This window comes from Oxyura jamaicensis, chromosome 9 (genome assembly GCF_011077185.1).
Source record: "Oxyura jamaicensis isolate SHBP4307 breed ruddy duck chromosome 9, BPBGC_Ojam_1.0, whole genome shotgun sequence".
In the NCBI taxonomy this organism is placed as follows: Eukaryota; Metazoa; Chordata; class Aves; order Anseriformes; family Anatidae; genus Oxyura; species Oxyura jamaicensis.
Genome location: NC_048901.1, coordinates 22,015,829 through 22,032,114, shown reverse-complemented (window position 1 = coordinate 22,032,114; position 16,286 = coordinate 22,015,829).

The following is a 16,286-nucleotide window of genomic DNA, read 5'->3' as shown; positions in this document are numbered from 1 at the left end:
ATATAAAAATGTTGTATGAGAATCCCCTATTTTTATAAAATTTAGATAGAAAAATTTGGTGAGAGGCTTTAAGTTTCAAGATTTGCAGTATTCTTGAACCCTAGGGGTTTCTGAGACAGGAACCATCTGTGCAAAGCTTCAACATCTCCAGCTCCCCACTTCTTCCAGCTGCATGGCAGCATGACTCATGGCAAAGATACACCTGGGAATCCCTCTGCTGCCATCAGCACTAACCTCTAGGGGGAGAAACAAAAGAGTGCAAAGGCAAGGCACTCAATTTCAATGGAAGGCAAATCTTTAAAGCATTGAGCCTTGAAAGAAAGCTAGTAGAACTACCCCAACACTCCTGGCTAGACTCTTTACAGCATCTACGTAAAGATCTTCCAAAAAGGAGCATCAGGGAGCAAAACCCGTACTCTTCCCAGATCATACGTTAAAAATTGTTTGAAGTAGAAGAAAAAAATCTGTCATTTCTTTATGATTATTCATTTACCTGTCACTGGGAATTGGAAGGAGTGAGGTCACTTTTTCAAGCATCAGCTTTAGTTACTCAGTGATCTGTTCACAGAAATTTAAATATCATTGTAGAAAACAGTAAAAACTTTAAACTGAAATATCTCACTGAATAATATTTTTTCTCTTTCTAAAGATGGGGGGAGAAATCTTCTTTTGATTAGTTTTTAAAAAGTTCATTTGCATGTGTTCTACTTTCATCTTGAACACGAAAAACCTTAGGTTTCCATGACTGTCAGACCATTTTAATGAGTTGAAGAAAGTGTTTTCTTATAAATTATTCATTTCTTTCCTTTCCTATTTTTTAGTTTCTTCTTGCTATACTGTATTAATATTCTATATCCTGTATAACAAAGTCCTTACTTCAAGATTACCATGTCTGACTTTTCCACCAAGTAAGGATAACAAATTAAGCACTGTATAGAATCCTGACTGTAATTTCAATGTATTGTGTACAATTTCATCCTTTTTCAATTTCTTTCTTTTTATCTGGTGTGAGGACAGACTAAAAACAATGTGGGAGAGTGGAATCCAAGACTGATGTGGCCCTGAGGTGTGAAGGTTCAAGAAAGGCCTAGCAGCTTCAGCTTATCTGCAGCACTAGCCAATATTACAAGCTTCAAGTAAAAAATCTAATATCACGTGCTTGAAGTAAAATATCTAATACTGTCAAAAAAAAATTAAATTAAAGGATCTGGCTAGTAAAGGAAGGAAAACAAAAACAAAAAACACAAACAAACAACAAAACACTGAAGCTATCTAATGATCTATTTATATCCTGCAGCATGAGAACTAATAGTCTGGTAATTTTATCCTAGCTGGTGGAACAGCAGACTGTATTCTTTTATTCATGATAAATGAATTTACCCCACCAGTGATTTAGAGTCTTATTGGGACAAACAGAGATGAAGTAGTCTCTGCCAACAATAAATGACTCTATTGCTTTTGGCTAAGTAGAACAGACTCTCAGAAACATGTTTCCTTCACATTCTATTTATTATAAAGACATTCACAGATAGTGAAGCTTTAAAACAAAATAAGCAGCCAAACAAAAATCAGTAAATATTAAAGCTATTTATTAGTCCTTCAAAAGCATTCACATCTATCAAATATATATTTTAAAGGCTATACATTATAGGAAGGTGATCACGAAATTCCCAGAAGGAGATGCTGAGCCGAATTGCTCAGAAATATATCTAGGTTCCATGAAATTACCAGGAGGTGCCTAAAGCTAATAATTAGTACATAGACTTTAACATCTTCTCTTCTCTCCCACTATGAAGATTACAATGTCCTGTTCTTTCTGGGGATTTACACTCCGTTATATTCTAGGGCTTGTCTCTTAAGAGAAACAACACTAGCATGAAAGAACAATGAGTCGAAGCTACACACTGAGAATGGTCTTTGAATGTCACTCGTAAGGTATGGAGCAACTAAGATACAAAAATGCCAGAGTCAAAAGGAAAAAAGACAGGGAAAAAATCCTGGAGAGGTTTGAGAAGTGAAAGGGGATGGGGGGAGGATCAATAAAAGTGTAAAATCTTATGAATCAGTTCATTAAGATAGTGCTTGAGGCTCAAGGGTAGGACATGGGAAGGAAACATGCAGCTGTAGCTCCAAAGAGCGTACACACTATCCATTAGACACACACCTAGAAATGGAGTGATAAAATTTGTAATAAATAAATAAACAAATAAATGAATAAACATGACAGCTAACTGAATGTTAAACCAACATTTCACATGAGGAACAGTTTCCTTTAGTGCCAGGCTACCACAGATACAGCAGCCAGAGTGCCAATATCTGGGGCAAGTCACCATGTAAGACGGTCAACAATAACTTTCCTTAAAATAAAGGGTTCAGATTTATCACAGTACTACTACTTGGATCAGCTTAAAGTAGTTAAAATTTACCTCATTCTCTCAGCTTACCACACAGGAACACACAAACTGCAGACAAGTTGTAGTCTTGCAAGCCTGCTCACATCAACATATCTGTGCATTTTAGCCAAATGATTACTGCAGGATTACACTAATTCCATTTCTTTCAATAACAGTAGATCATAGTAGCTATAGAAAGGCTGGGGCACAACTCCTCAGAAAGCAGAGACCTCCAACCCCAAGAGCAATCTTCTGAAAATATCCCATTTAAAACCAGGGTAAACCAGTAGACTCAATGTCAATCCATTTAGAAGACTCCTATGGATACAAAACCTCTGTTTTTATGCCCCCAAATGAGGCATTAAATCTATTTCTATTATATAGATTAAATTTCCTTTGACTTATTTACTGAACACTTTTTCTTTCTCCTTCAAGAAGTGGACAAAGGCCTTTCCGTAGATTTTACACGTACAACCCCTGGATCTTAGCAGGTAATTTGCCGGTTTGCTAATAAGTGTCCAAATGCAAGCTTGAGATGATCTCCTCCAGTCAGACAATCAGCGCTGTTCTAGTTTCTTCTGAGCTTCACAGAGCCTCTCTATTTAATTAACTTCAAGTGCTGTATTCTCCAAGGAAGCCGACGGAGAGTTTATGAGGAGGTGTGGTATAAATTACTATGTAATTTGAACAGAGTGGAAATCCAAGACAGTTTGTGTGCAATAAAACCTTTTTTTCCTCAAACACACCTATTTCTTGAGAGTCTAAAGGCCAAAACTAGGCTTTCAGCTCTTAAATAAGACCATATGGTAGTGTGACACCTCAGCGTCGCTAGCAGTTTAATCCATTAGGTACACACACAAAGGCAAGCTCCCAAAGGCTTGGTATAGATTTTTAGAGCTAAAGTCAAAACTATATCCCCCCCCAAAAATAATGCAAAAAAAAACACACACACAAACAAAAAAAAAAAAAAAAAAAAAAAAAAAAACACCATTCTTACTGGTTTCCACCTCTTTCTGAAAGCTTTTAAAGGTGCCTCTAGAAGGACCCAACCCTTAGGAGCCAGACACATAAATCCCAAGTTTGTAATTAAGCAGGGGGGCTCTGGGCACCCTTGAGACCTTAATCTATTAAACACGTTCAAAGCACTACAGACTGGATGAAGTTTATTGGTTTTAAATGATTGTCAGAGTATCACTTCTACTTTATTAGATAATAGCTTAAAAATTAGAACAGCCCTCCAGGGAAGTGAAAATGGGTCAATACAATCTTCCTCCTGAGGGGATTCAAGGCCACACCATTCACTGCTGAATATGATGCCCAAGTGAGCATCCTGTAGACGAGGCTATGTAAAAGAATGTAGAGGAAGGCAAATGCTTCTGCAAAATCATGCCAAATTAATGTGCCACAAGGAATGAGTGTAAAATTCACAACGTTGCTGCCAGCCTTACAATTATGACACTCTGCCAGAAGGTGAAACGGTGACCCTAGGTCTGCTCTCATTCCTGCACATATGTTTTGTGCTGCACAAACATCAGATTAAAAAGGAAATCACTCATAATGTAGAATTCTTTCTGAAAACTAGGACCACAGCTATGGCTTCCAGCACTCCCTCCACAGCTGGGCCTTAACCACCAGACTACCAGCAACTGATTCTTTTGGAGATATGAATAGCTAAAGTATGTCTCAAAGCTGGGTTTCCAATGTCCCATGGAATGTTTTAATTGCTAGGTTGTAAGAGGCAGCCTCAAGGCACCTCCTTCAACCATACTTGAAGACATTAAACCCTGGTTTAACAGTTCTTCAAGAACTGATGCAAGTGCATAATCCAACAAGCAGAGAAAACACCAAGAGGAGCCAAGCAAATTTCACATCTTGAATATCCGTGAAAAACAACACCATCAAATCCACGTATACTAATAATTTATTCCCCTCTCAGCAATCAGTTAAGTAGAAGTATGGAAAGTTTTGAAACATAACACAGCTACGTTTTTTGTGCAAGGGCAAAATCTTCATTAATTGTACCAGCTCCAATTATATTAACAAGAATCATTTTAACTGTCAGTATTAACATGAAGACAAAACATAAGTGATTTGGGAAGCCTTTCTTAATTGACACATAAGTCTAAAGGAAAAGAATATCTCTCACATCAGGATCATTATTGGAAAGGATAAGTAAATAAATCTATAAAATAATTTATTCTGTTAGTTGCTGGGAAACCTCATTGTTGATATGACAACCATGGCACAGTAAACCAGATTACAGCTTGCTTCTGATCTGCCTGCGTTCTTCCACATTTTCATTAAGGGAAGTGTTTTCTATCTGCTATGTTATAGTGACACCTACAGAGAAAAAATAGCTAAAATGGGGGACTCAGGAAAGAATCAGGTTAGAAATAGTTGTTAAAAGATGCCTAAGTGCACTTGCATATCTATGCAGTACATATTGTTTTAAATGCAGTGAGAAGCTTTTGAATGCTGCATGCTAATCTCTTAGGACCCAATTTATAAATATTTTCAGTGTAGTCATATTAGAAAAATCAAGCTAATAGCAAGTTTCCAAGCAAAGTTGGTTATTTTAATTGCTGAATATATTTTGCTAACACTTATTCGGAAGCACTAATTTTTACAGTTTTCAAGGATCAGCCTTTTTTTTTTCTTCTTTTTTTTTTTTTTTTTTTTCCCTGTAGCACTGCTGAATTTATGAAAAGAAGCATCTCTGGAATCTTTTATTGACTACTCTGAATTGTTGCATTGCTGTTGTAATGTTTTCTTAATGTTAATGTTTTCTTAATCGTTACAAGCCACTTTCAGAACTCTTGCTAATTAATTTAATATCATATTGTTGGACAGTCAAAGCCTGACACTTTAAACACTATTTTCATTTTCAACAAAAATCCTGGGGCATATGGAGACTATTTTCTTTTCCAAGGCTTCATGCTCTGGCCAACACAACCTCCTCTTCTTGCTTTTCCCTTCACAGTGGGCCTTGACACTTTTAGGGATTTATGGTTAACAAACTGTTAAATAGTGGCATGGCATCAAAGGCTTCATAGAAAAGGACTCCTTCAAGGATTTTGGTAGAAGATCTTGAATCGATAAAAAAAAAAAAAAAAAAAAAAAAAAAAAAAAAAACACCCTTTATGTCATTTCCCAATATAAAATTGCAATTAATTTCTCTTAAAATTTGCATCTGTTTCCTGTTGGGGAGAAAAAATTCAGTACTGAGGGTATTACTGTTTCATTTTTATCCCAGAAAGCTCAATCTCAATCTTCCAACTTTGTAAGACGTACAACACACGCTTCTAAAAGTGGATGAAATTATAAGAACTAGAGATACAATGTGTTAACACAATTTCAGCAAATCCATCAGACAAATGGACTCTTCAGATATAGAGAATATTTTAGTGCTCTCCTCAGCATAACAGAATGCTTGCATGTGCTCAGAGCTTTTCATTTAATCTAACTACTCCTATTCCCTTAGGAGAAGGTTTTTTTAATGGGCTTTACTGAATGAACTTGACCTCGAGTTGTCCAAGGCATCTATCTGTTAAATTTTACAGATGACGTTTATTTACACAGAGCAACTACTCCTGGTAATCTGAGCAGACACCATAAGGACACCAAGCAGTGCTTGATACTCCATATCTTTATTTATTTATATTTATTTGGAGATCAAGCAGTGCTTGATCTCCAAATAAATATATATTGTCACACACACAAAAAAAGTTAACAACCATAAAACATTGCTTTATTACTACCTATATGTTCATTCAATCTCACGGATTGAATAAAGTTGGAAAAGTTGCAGTAAGTGAGCAAGATGCATGATAACACTTTTGACAGACGGCCATAGCCTGTGAAGGACAGACAGGAATTTTGTTTGCTGTGTGCAGCAAGAGTTAAACTGACTCCATTATCTCCTTCCTTGGAAAGCTCCTCACATTCTACCTATGTTAAATTGCTCCCTGACTTAAGTAATCATCTCTTTCAAGCCCTTAAGCAATAAAAACTGACTGCAGCAAGGCTGAATGAAAACTAAATAACATCACTAACAGTGGAGGTAGCACAGCAAGAGCAGAGGTATTTCTGATATCAGTAAGTGTGGAAAATGTTCACAGTTTAGAAAGGAAGAAGTCCTTTAACATATTACAGACACGCTGCAGCTAAAATATTAAAAAACTGAGTGTAGCCTTAGGCATCTCAAAGCTTGCTGTGCGATACAATTCATTTAATAATTCTCTCAGACAAGGAAAAAGAAAATAAATAAGAAATAGCAAGTCAGGTAAACTGGTGGTTTTGTGGAACCCTCACAGCACGGTTCACCCAGAGCCACAGCACTTACCTGGACTCCCCGTTCTGGTTATCTCTGCGTTCCCTACGGCAGCCAAGGCAGCTTTTGGAGTACTTGACGTGACATGGCAAGCATTTGCTGTGGCACAAGGAATGAAACAGCTCTTCGTTCTACAACTGTCTCACAGCACTGCCTGGCATTTCCCCCATGCTTGAAAACCCCAGGTGATCTCAGTGCAGTTGTATCCGGTATCACAACGAGCTGTATCGCTGGACTTAAAGCACTCAAGTGCCTGTATAAAGGCACTAGTGTGGGTTCAAGGATTTTAAAGCACTGGTGTCATGAGGTGTCCATCACACATCAGGCAGTATTGTCTCTGTCAGAGGATGTTTCAGTTACTTTCTCCAGCTGAAGAGCTGTGAGTGATTTGGAATCAAATAGCAGGGCTGCCTTGAGGCCCCTCCTTGGTGGTTCAACTCTCATAAAAGTGTTACTGCTTCAGCTTCCATTATCTTTTCTGACTGCTTTAATTTGGTTCCATGCATCTCATACTGGTGAGGGGTTGGTTAGTTTTTCTCCTCTCCTAATCATTCCCTGTAGCCAGAATAAATAGTTGGTTTCATCATAGAGCATTTTAAAGCAATATCATGCAGCAATGATAAAAACAAAAGGGGCAAAGTCTTTTCCAAGGTATCTCTCACCAACCTCTTTTGTAGCAACTTTTGAACTGATCATATAAGGATCCATTTCTGGCAATTCAGCACGTTATGCAACGGGAAAAGAGAATTCACATCATACCATACTCAGTACTCTGTTGTTGTAAAATGAGCTTTGAGCTTATTTTGGTTTGCTTCTTTTTGCTCTTAATTTTGTAGGCTTTGGAGTGTAGACACAAAGAATGGGCTGATCACACGACAGCCAAAATACTACCACCTCTGAACATGGGCAACATTTCATCTTCCCTCTGTCTTGGTTTCAGTTAGGTTTCAATTAATTTTCCTCCTAGTAGCTGGTAGGGTGCTATGTTTTGGATTAGGATGAGAAGAGTGCTGATAACATGCTGATGTTTTAATTGCTGTAGAGCAATGCTTACACTAAGCCAAGGACTTTTCAGCTTCTCTCTCTGTCCTGCCAGCGGGCAGGCTGGGGGTGCAGCAAGAGCTGGGAGGGGACAGACCCAGGACAGCTGACCCAAACTGGCCCAAGGGGTATTCCATACCATCTGACGTCATGCTGAACAATATATAGGGGTGGCTAACCGGGCTGGGGGGGCCAGCTGCTCGGGGTTGGGCTGGGCATCGGTCAGCGGGTGGTGAGCAATTGCATTGTGCATCACTTATTTCATACACACTATTATTATTATTATATTTCCTATCTTAATAAACCGTCTTTATCTCGACTCATAGGCTTCACTTTCCCGTTTCTCTCCCCCATCTCAGAGAGGGAGAGGGGAGGGTGAGTGAACGGCTGTGTGGTGTTTAGCTGCCGGCCGGGTTAAACCACAACACCCTCAAAGCAAATTTGTTTGGTAATGGGGCTTTCGGGTTTCACTTTCTGTGCTGGATTTTATGTCAGAGCAGCATTTCAGACAGTTCCTGTTCTTTTTATCATCCAAGATAGGAATGGGGTTATTTAATTCTGCTCACATTCATTCCTTTGCTCCATTTTCTTTCCACAAATCAGTCTGAAGTCCCATCTCAATGTTCAAACTACACTATAAAAATATGCAGCACTGATCAAAATAAAAGACACATACAAATCCTCCCTCTGTATTTAACCAAGCACTCCTTAACAGTAATTTCATTCCAGGAAAGCCCAAGGGTAGCTTCTAACCTTTAGATGCTACAGATATATAAGCACGACATCAACCACATCATAGAGAGGATAGCAGTGCACAGGACAAGAGCGTAATTATATATTTCTGCTATAATAATGCCTTCCAAATTTAATCCTATCAAAAGTTGTTTTGCTCAGATGCCTCACTACCACTTCAGCTATCACATCTGAATATGTGGATTGAAACACTCTCAAGAACTGGTAGACCAAGACAGCTACCTTCAGTGAAAATCTCACTCTAAATGTCCTCTGAAATCCACCACTTCTATAAAACGTGGAAGTTACACAGTGACAGCATGAAAAGAGAAGTTGTGAGGAATGATCATGTTAGACACATAGAACATAATGCACTCAGTTTAATATTATATATTAGATATAAAAATAAATTTATCCTTGCAACACTGAATAGTGGGAAAATTAGCTAGTTTCCACTTAAGGAATTCAAAAGTTCTTTCTCAACATGCTACAGAAGACCATCCTTCTCTAGCCAATTGTCTTGATTTTATATAAACTTCAGCTTTAGTGCCTGCACCTTTTAGCCTTTAAAACCCATTATTTAAAGCATCTTTTCTGAATGTTACGTGCAAGCATCCAACTTCACTGGAGGAAAATTTCCCCAAAATTCACAACTGTCTATGACAACAGCTTGATTCTTCCCTAAACTTTGCCATTTTATATTCTCATCACTTACTTCGTACTTTGCAGTACAACTTTCCCTAAGTACCTTTGATCAAAAGCATCCAAGTGCTTTATTTTAGCTCTGCCAAATGCCAGATTTCTTATCTATGCAACAAATCAGGAATTTTGTAATTAGCATTACGCAGTCAGTCTTCATAGTACCTCAAATCATTCTCTCTGCCACGTGGATAGATGCACTAAAACTCCTCTAGACCATTTCACTATATTACTAAACAATGTGTCTAGCATACCTTTAATACTAAACATAGCTGCATTCACAAATGAGTTGGTTATGTGCTCTTATGAGGACCAAGGGGGATCTCAAGAAGAAGAGTGCTTAGCAGCTTAGCTAAGTACTGTCTTTTAAGTTTTAATTGCCGCTTTTCACTAGATACAGGCAATTGAAAGAAGAGTTCGAATGGAGAGAGAAGATCCATTGAAATTAAAAATGCTAACAGTAAACGAAAAATGCTATAAAAATAAAAAGCACCTCACAGACCAATAAGTGAATAAATAAAAACAAAGTTAATTTGGAAATGAAGGATCTAACTCGACTCAGAGCACCAAGGTTCTGGAAGCGGCTCCTAAACGCGGTATCAACAGCAAAAGCCAACCAACCAAGAACAGCTTTAAGAAAGATCGTGTGACCTGCTGCCAGCAAAGCAAGCAGACTTGCTGATACAGGACTGCTTCTTCCAGGGCCTCTAATTTTAATCTTCCTTCTATCATTCCATCAGTAGTGCCGCTGTATCCTGAACAATGCAGCATAACTAGCATCTACATAAAGAGTTACATGTGTGGTAGTCTGATTGCCATTCAGCCAACATTTTCAAGGAACTATAGACAATGATTATTTCCCAACTAGCAAATTTAAAGCTCATCCAGGACTTTGACTAAGGCTCCTTCCCACCCACAGACAGTACTTCATTTATCAATACCCAATTTCCTCTGTCATCCCATCACTTCTGTAAACTTCCACAGGCAGATTTAATTAGAACATTCTGAGTCATTTTATAGCAAACTGACACCTATTTGTCTCCTTTTCCAGACCACGTTTGTTGCATAGTCCAGGCCTTATAAAGTTCCTCCACATGGAAACGTACAATCCTCTCCTGCAGTTCCAGTTATGTTTTTAAAATAGGTTACAAATGCATAAAGGCCTGCTCTTCAATCCAATGATTACTCAATTTCCTAAAAGTATTTTTGTAATTTTCCTTTAGAAAAAAAAAATATATATATATCTATATATATAGATATAAGTACACTGTGTAAATTGTGTAACCCATATCAACATACTCGTTAACTTCAATGATCTTCCAGGTTCAGTTTCTCTGTTTGTGCTGATGACTCTCCACCAGATGTCTGTCCATTTCTCCAACCACCATGCTTTTTTCCTGTGCTGCACTAAGTCAGATTACTTGTCTTTGAATTCAGCCTCCCACTGGAGCACTGAACAGGCTGAACAGTTACTCCCTGCTATTCTTTGCAATGAGGCAGATTTAAGTGATATACCACAGCAGTGGTCTGGTAATTCCACATTTTAATTCCCTTAGAAGTCCTGAGTGAAGACCATCTGGTCCTGGTGATTTGTGACTGCTCAATTTATTGATTGGTTTCAAAACATGAGGATTGCTAAAGAGAATAGAGCTGTGTCACAAAAGGTCAATTCAGCTCAACAAACCCTACAGAAAACTCACAATTTGCAATATAATTTACCGAGAAGAACTCAACTACAGCTGTGGTATCTGTTTTACTAAGGGATGTAGCTTTTAAACTGTGTTTCCAGCTGGATTAAGTGAGGGAAGTATACGAGGGAATCTGACCAAAGCCATAATACTAAAGCTGCTGCATATTCCAGAATCGCTGGGAAATGATTTGCCTTTATTAGCCGTTTACACTACTTTTATACACAGATGCTGAAAACATATGAATGTAAGCCTGAGCAGTTGTAAACACATTGCTGCTCTTTCAATATGCCATCTTGCCATTTTAGATCTAGTTCCACCTTGCCAAACTATGAAATAATTACCTTATCTACACAGCCATATATGCCTGCTGCATGCTTTTATCCAATTAAGCCTAGTCTGTCTTTCTTTCCATCCTTGCTTTGCTGACTCCCCTCCTCTTCTTAAAGAACTAGTCTGGAACTCATACTGATTTTAACAGTGCTCCGTTTACTTGATGCTACATTTCTAATAACCCAAGGTAAGTACAACATTCTCATTTGAGCAAAACGTGCCCATCTTGTAAGTTAGAATTTGTACTGGAAGAGTCGTGTCGTGTGCATCTTGGGAGAGCTTTTAGCTCTTGACTGTCACACGCACAAAAGAATAGCAATCAATTGTTTTGAAGTTTCCTGAACAAAGATCTATCCGAAGTGCTTAGATGGTAGTAGCAACATCCCTGCTGAGGGCTGCCGAGCAAAGAGGAACAGCGCTGAACAAAACAAAGGCTTCAGCCTTAAATCCTGCTGAGGAACAGAGGGCAAGGCACTGGCAGACAGCAGGGAATCGAGAAAGAACACAACTTCCCTTGACTGCAGGCAGGGCTGGGGCAGGCAGAGGGAGGCCTCCATGGGAAGGAAAAAAAATAGATTAAGGACAACACAAAGTTTGAGGAACTAGTAGATGCCTCCTATAACAGGAGGCAAAGGAAACAGAGAAGGAATTGAGAAGGGTTACACAAGGATATTTACTTGTTTTACCTTGCAGTATGTTGCACCTTGATTAGGACTGCCGGAATGAAAGGCAGCAGGGGCGGCTGGAGAACCTCAAAAGAAAGCACAGAAGAATACAGGAGGAAACTGGGCTAGATCTTAATAGTGTTCAACACTATTCTGCATAGAAGATACAGGTTTCTTAACATTTTGGAAACAGGCAGGTGTTTTATTTCAGAAACCTAGATAAAAGTTCAGCTGTTCCTTGTCAAAGATGATTACTGAAAAAGTCATTTTTAATAAAAAAAAATTACTTTCACTAAACAAAACCAGCTACAACCTTCTGCAGTTATCTTTTCTATAAAATGAACCTAAGAATGGAACAGCTGCCACATTTGGCTGACAATTTGGTTGACATTTTGACATATCACTCAAATTCAGAGCATTTTTCTTTTATCTGAAGCAAATAGATTTTGCTTTAAATAGCCCACTTCATGCAGTGATACTTGCAGGCACAAATCCTTGGTTGTCATTCATGCAAAAACATCTAACTGATTTGTAAATTATGAGGGACTTTCAAAAAGCACAGAGATTCTCACATTGTAAGACAACAGAATTTGAATCAAAACGAAGCATCAACTGTAGAATAGATATTACCAAAAGGAGACGTTATGCTCTTCTAAATATTGTGGGGTTTGGGGGTGTTTTTAATTAATGAAAGATAGCAAATGCACACATCAGGATACTGAGCACTTTTCAGCCTGCTTCTTTTCAAGCACCTGTTGATTTCCTGGACACAGTCACTGGCAGGTATCCCTCCCCAACCCACAGAGGATTCACTGATGTGCAATTTAGTCCCACAGTTACAGAAAACAAATACTGCTAGCAAAATATATACTGACATCATTTCTTTCAGGCAATTTTCTAAAAGCTTCAGAAGTTTTCCATTTGAGCCCTTCTTCTTCTTCCAAAAGGGCTTTTCCTAGACAGGACGTTTGGCTCTCATCATCTTCACTTACTAGATGATCTGTTACTAATCATTACTGCCCTTACCTAGCTGTTTTCTTGTTTTCCAGAACGTAGATCAGAAAGCAGTAACAGCCTTAATACCAAACGGGAAAAACATAGTATTACTCTGACAGTGATTTTCCTATGCCTTGACAGACTGCTAAATACTGTTAATACTTTGGTGTGCCCCATAACTTTTGCTGGGTGTTTTAAATTGATTAGCTTCCTAGGCTGCCTTGGCTTCTGAGACAAGTCTTATTTTGACAACATGCTGAGAGCACAGCTGTCTGGGTAAGAGTGAGCTGCAACTAATAAAACTCTCAAATTATTTTTCTGGCATTTCACTAAATAATAAGAAAAGCTTTTGTTGAGCTCTAAACATCCTATTGGGTTTAAAAAATTATCAGAAATCTCAGTATTATTTGGTTACCTTGTTAAATGTAGAAACCATACAAAACAATAATGATAAACACCCATCATCAGATCCAAGTCCTGTAAGCAAAAAGCAAACCCCGCAGTTGCGACACAGTTTGTCTAGCCAGTAGGTTGACTGACTAGGGTGAAAGCAGATGAAGTCCAGTACGCAGTAGCTAATGCAGGCAGTGGAGTCCATTACAATGACGGAGGAAGATATTGCATAATGTAGTATGTCTTATAAAATGGATTCCAAAGTCATTTAAACATTAAAAGCAAAAATGTGACTAAGAACATTATGTGCTTTTCACTGGCAAGACTCCCCGAGACTTTATTAAGAACAGATAGGCTGTCCCTGGATGTTCTTAAGATTCCATCATTCAAAATTAAGCCATTTGCATAATCTCTGCTGAAAGGAAGGCCAGGATACTGCCTTCTTTTTAAAGAAAGTAAAAAGTATGCAGTCCGTAACCTTGTTCCCATTCCCACCTTCTCCAAAATATACAACAAAACCAATTTACATCTTTTTAATGAACACAAGCTTTCAAAGTCACCTTTAAAAATGCAGAAATTAGGCTATGAGAGGAAAGCTGTAGTTGCAGCTACAGCTATAGCTAATATAACTAGGCTACAGTTATAGCCATTACTGCCCTGAAAACTGTTGTCCTAATTATTTCCTGACTCATTTCTGGCCTGTTTCTGAGGCCCAGTTACTGATGCTGTTTACAACGAACATAATTTCTGCTTTCACAACACTTAAGAGCAGAGTTACTGAAGGCCAATTCTGATGTACTTTGGTGTAGAAAAGCAGCATTCCACCATCCTGTTTCCAGCACCTACTTCAAGGGCTCAGATACAGATTTGTCTCTCTGGAGGCTGCCAGAATACTGAAGTAGATGTGTCCACATGAATGTTAGAATAATTTAACATATAATGAATTTGATGTCCAGTTCAAAGTAAATTACAAAAAACAAATTGATTGCCATTGTAATTCCTAAGATCTATGTTGTATGAAATCAGGTCATTTTAAATGTTACTAAAAGTCAACGTACACAAAAAAGACATATAGACTCACCCTAGAAGCTCAGAAATATAAGCTGTTATTTCACCTTTTTCCCCTCTTTTCTCTTTCTCTATTGGCCAGAAGAGATTTTTTTATTTTTATTTTTTGCAAATCCATTGATGCTTGGGTTCAGCTCCAGCCACCAACTGGCACAGGAGAAAGACACAAAAGCAACACTGAACCATAACCAATTGCACAATGCATTTGTATCGAGGAAGTAATGCAGATTAAATCGCATCCACTAACTGTTGAAAGCAACGAGCTTTCAGCACCGGATTTGTTCTACACGGAACAGAAAACAAGCAATCGATATTACAGACCTGCATCAGGTCTGATGCTCTTTTTGGTCTTCTAGTTAGGATAGCGGTCTACTACTACGTCTGGAAGAAAAAATCCTTATGACAAAGACATCTTGAGGTGTGTTAAAACTAGGAATACAAAGCTGAGAGGTGTTTAATTATCACTAAATAGAGAGACTACTGTTACTTTGCAATAAGCTTATTTTCAGTCCAATGTTTGTTAGCAGTACTGTCAAACTTTTTTTTTTTTTTTTCCTTTCAGGAAAAAGGAATGGCATGGGACAGCTGTTAAAATCAGATGTTGAAAATAGACTGTAACTTTCACAAAGGTTTAATCTGGTTGTTGAGGGGTCTAGGCACACAATACAGTAGCACCTGCTCCAGTGGTTTACAGTTTAAAATGGGTTGGGAACAGCATGGCAGCAGCCAGCCTGTTTCCCCTTCTGCAAGGGAAATGAGTGTAATAGGAATATTTGGAAAAGTAACTTAGAAAGAAAGAAAAGGTTACAATCATGAGAAAGAAGCATTGACCTTAATCTACAAAGCAGGAAACCTGCTTTCTGATTTTATTCTTAGAATTCTTGGCAAACTACTGTAATAAAATATCAATATATGGTAAACTTTGTCAAGAAAACTAAAGTGAAGAAATAAGCCCCCACCTTAAAGAGGAGAAACAAGGCAGAAGGTCAAATCAATGGCCTGTTCAGCCCAACAGTTCTAGTTTTTGTGAACTAGGGATACTGAAGTACTTCTTCCTGCAGAAAGAAATTGTCTGTGCTGCATGGGACTACTGCATAACTGAGGAAGGGGATGGAAAACAAATGCACACTACATTAGAGCTCTATGGCATTAAGGAGAATGCAAACAAGTGTTTAATTATCAGAACCCAAATAACATATTAGAATGTTTCCACTGTTACATTAATGCAGGTCATTTGTCACCTGAACATAAAATCACAAGGCTTTCAGGATGAGCACTCAATGATGTCTTTAAACAGCTGAGGCTATAGACAAAATTAACTTCTTTAAACTACCTACATTTGTTAATTAACCAATGTAGTCATGAAAATCATGACCTTTAATAAAAGGCCTCTAACATGAAATTTTGTGTCACTGTTGCTGTGGTGAGTAATGACTGAACTAGATGCATAATCCTTTCATGAAATATGAAACAGATAATGATACAGTCCAAACTATGTACAGTGTTGGTCTTTGAATTCCATCTTATGCAAACTCCCCATGTCAACCAGTTATGAGGTAACAGTGAAATGTAGATGGAAGATGTAAGCCAGGATGTAAAGTTTCTATTTCTATAGGAAAGCTTCTGTGAACATTAACCATTAATTTTAACCATGTCAAGTGAAATCCACACACAGGCGTAAAACAACCAAACCTTTTTTACATTACAGGATCATGTCAGCACACAGTATGTAACAGTCAAGCACCTTTTTATATTGATTTCATTAACCTTGTGTTACCTGGGAAGGTGGAAAGAACTACCACTACCCCTAAACACACAGATCAGACAGCCAAAAATCTGTTCTAACGTTATTATTAAATACCGTTCTTTTTAGTTTTCCACTTGAATAGTGCTTTGTTTTGGCATAGACAACTTATGGAGTTCAGTTCATTTGATGCCTACCTAAAAA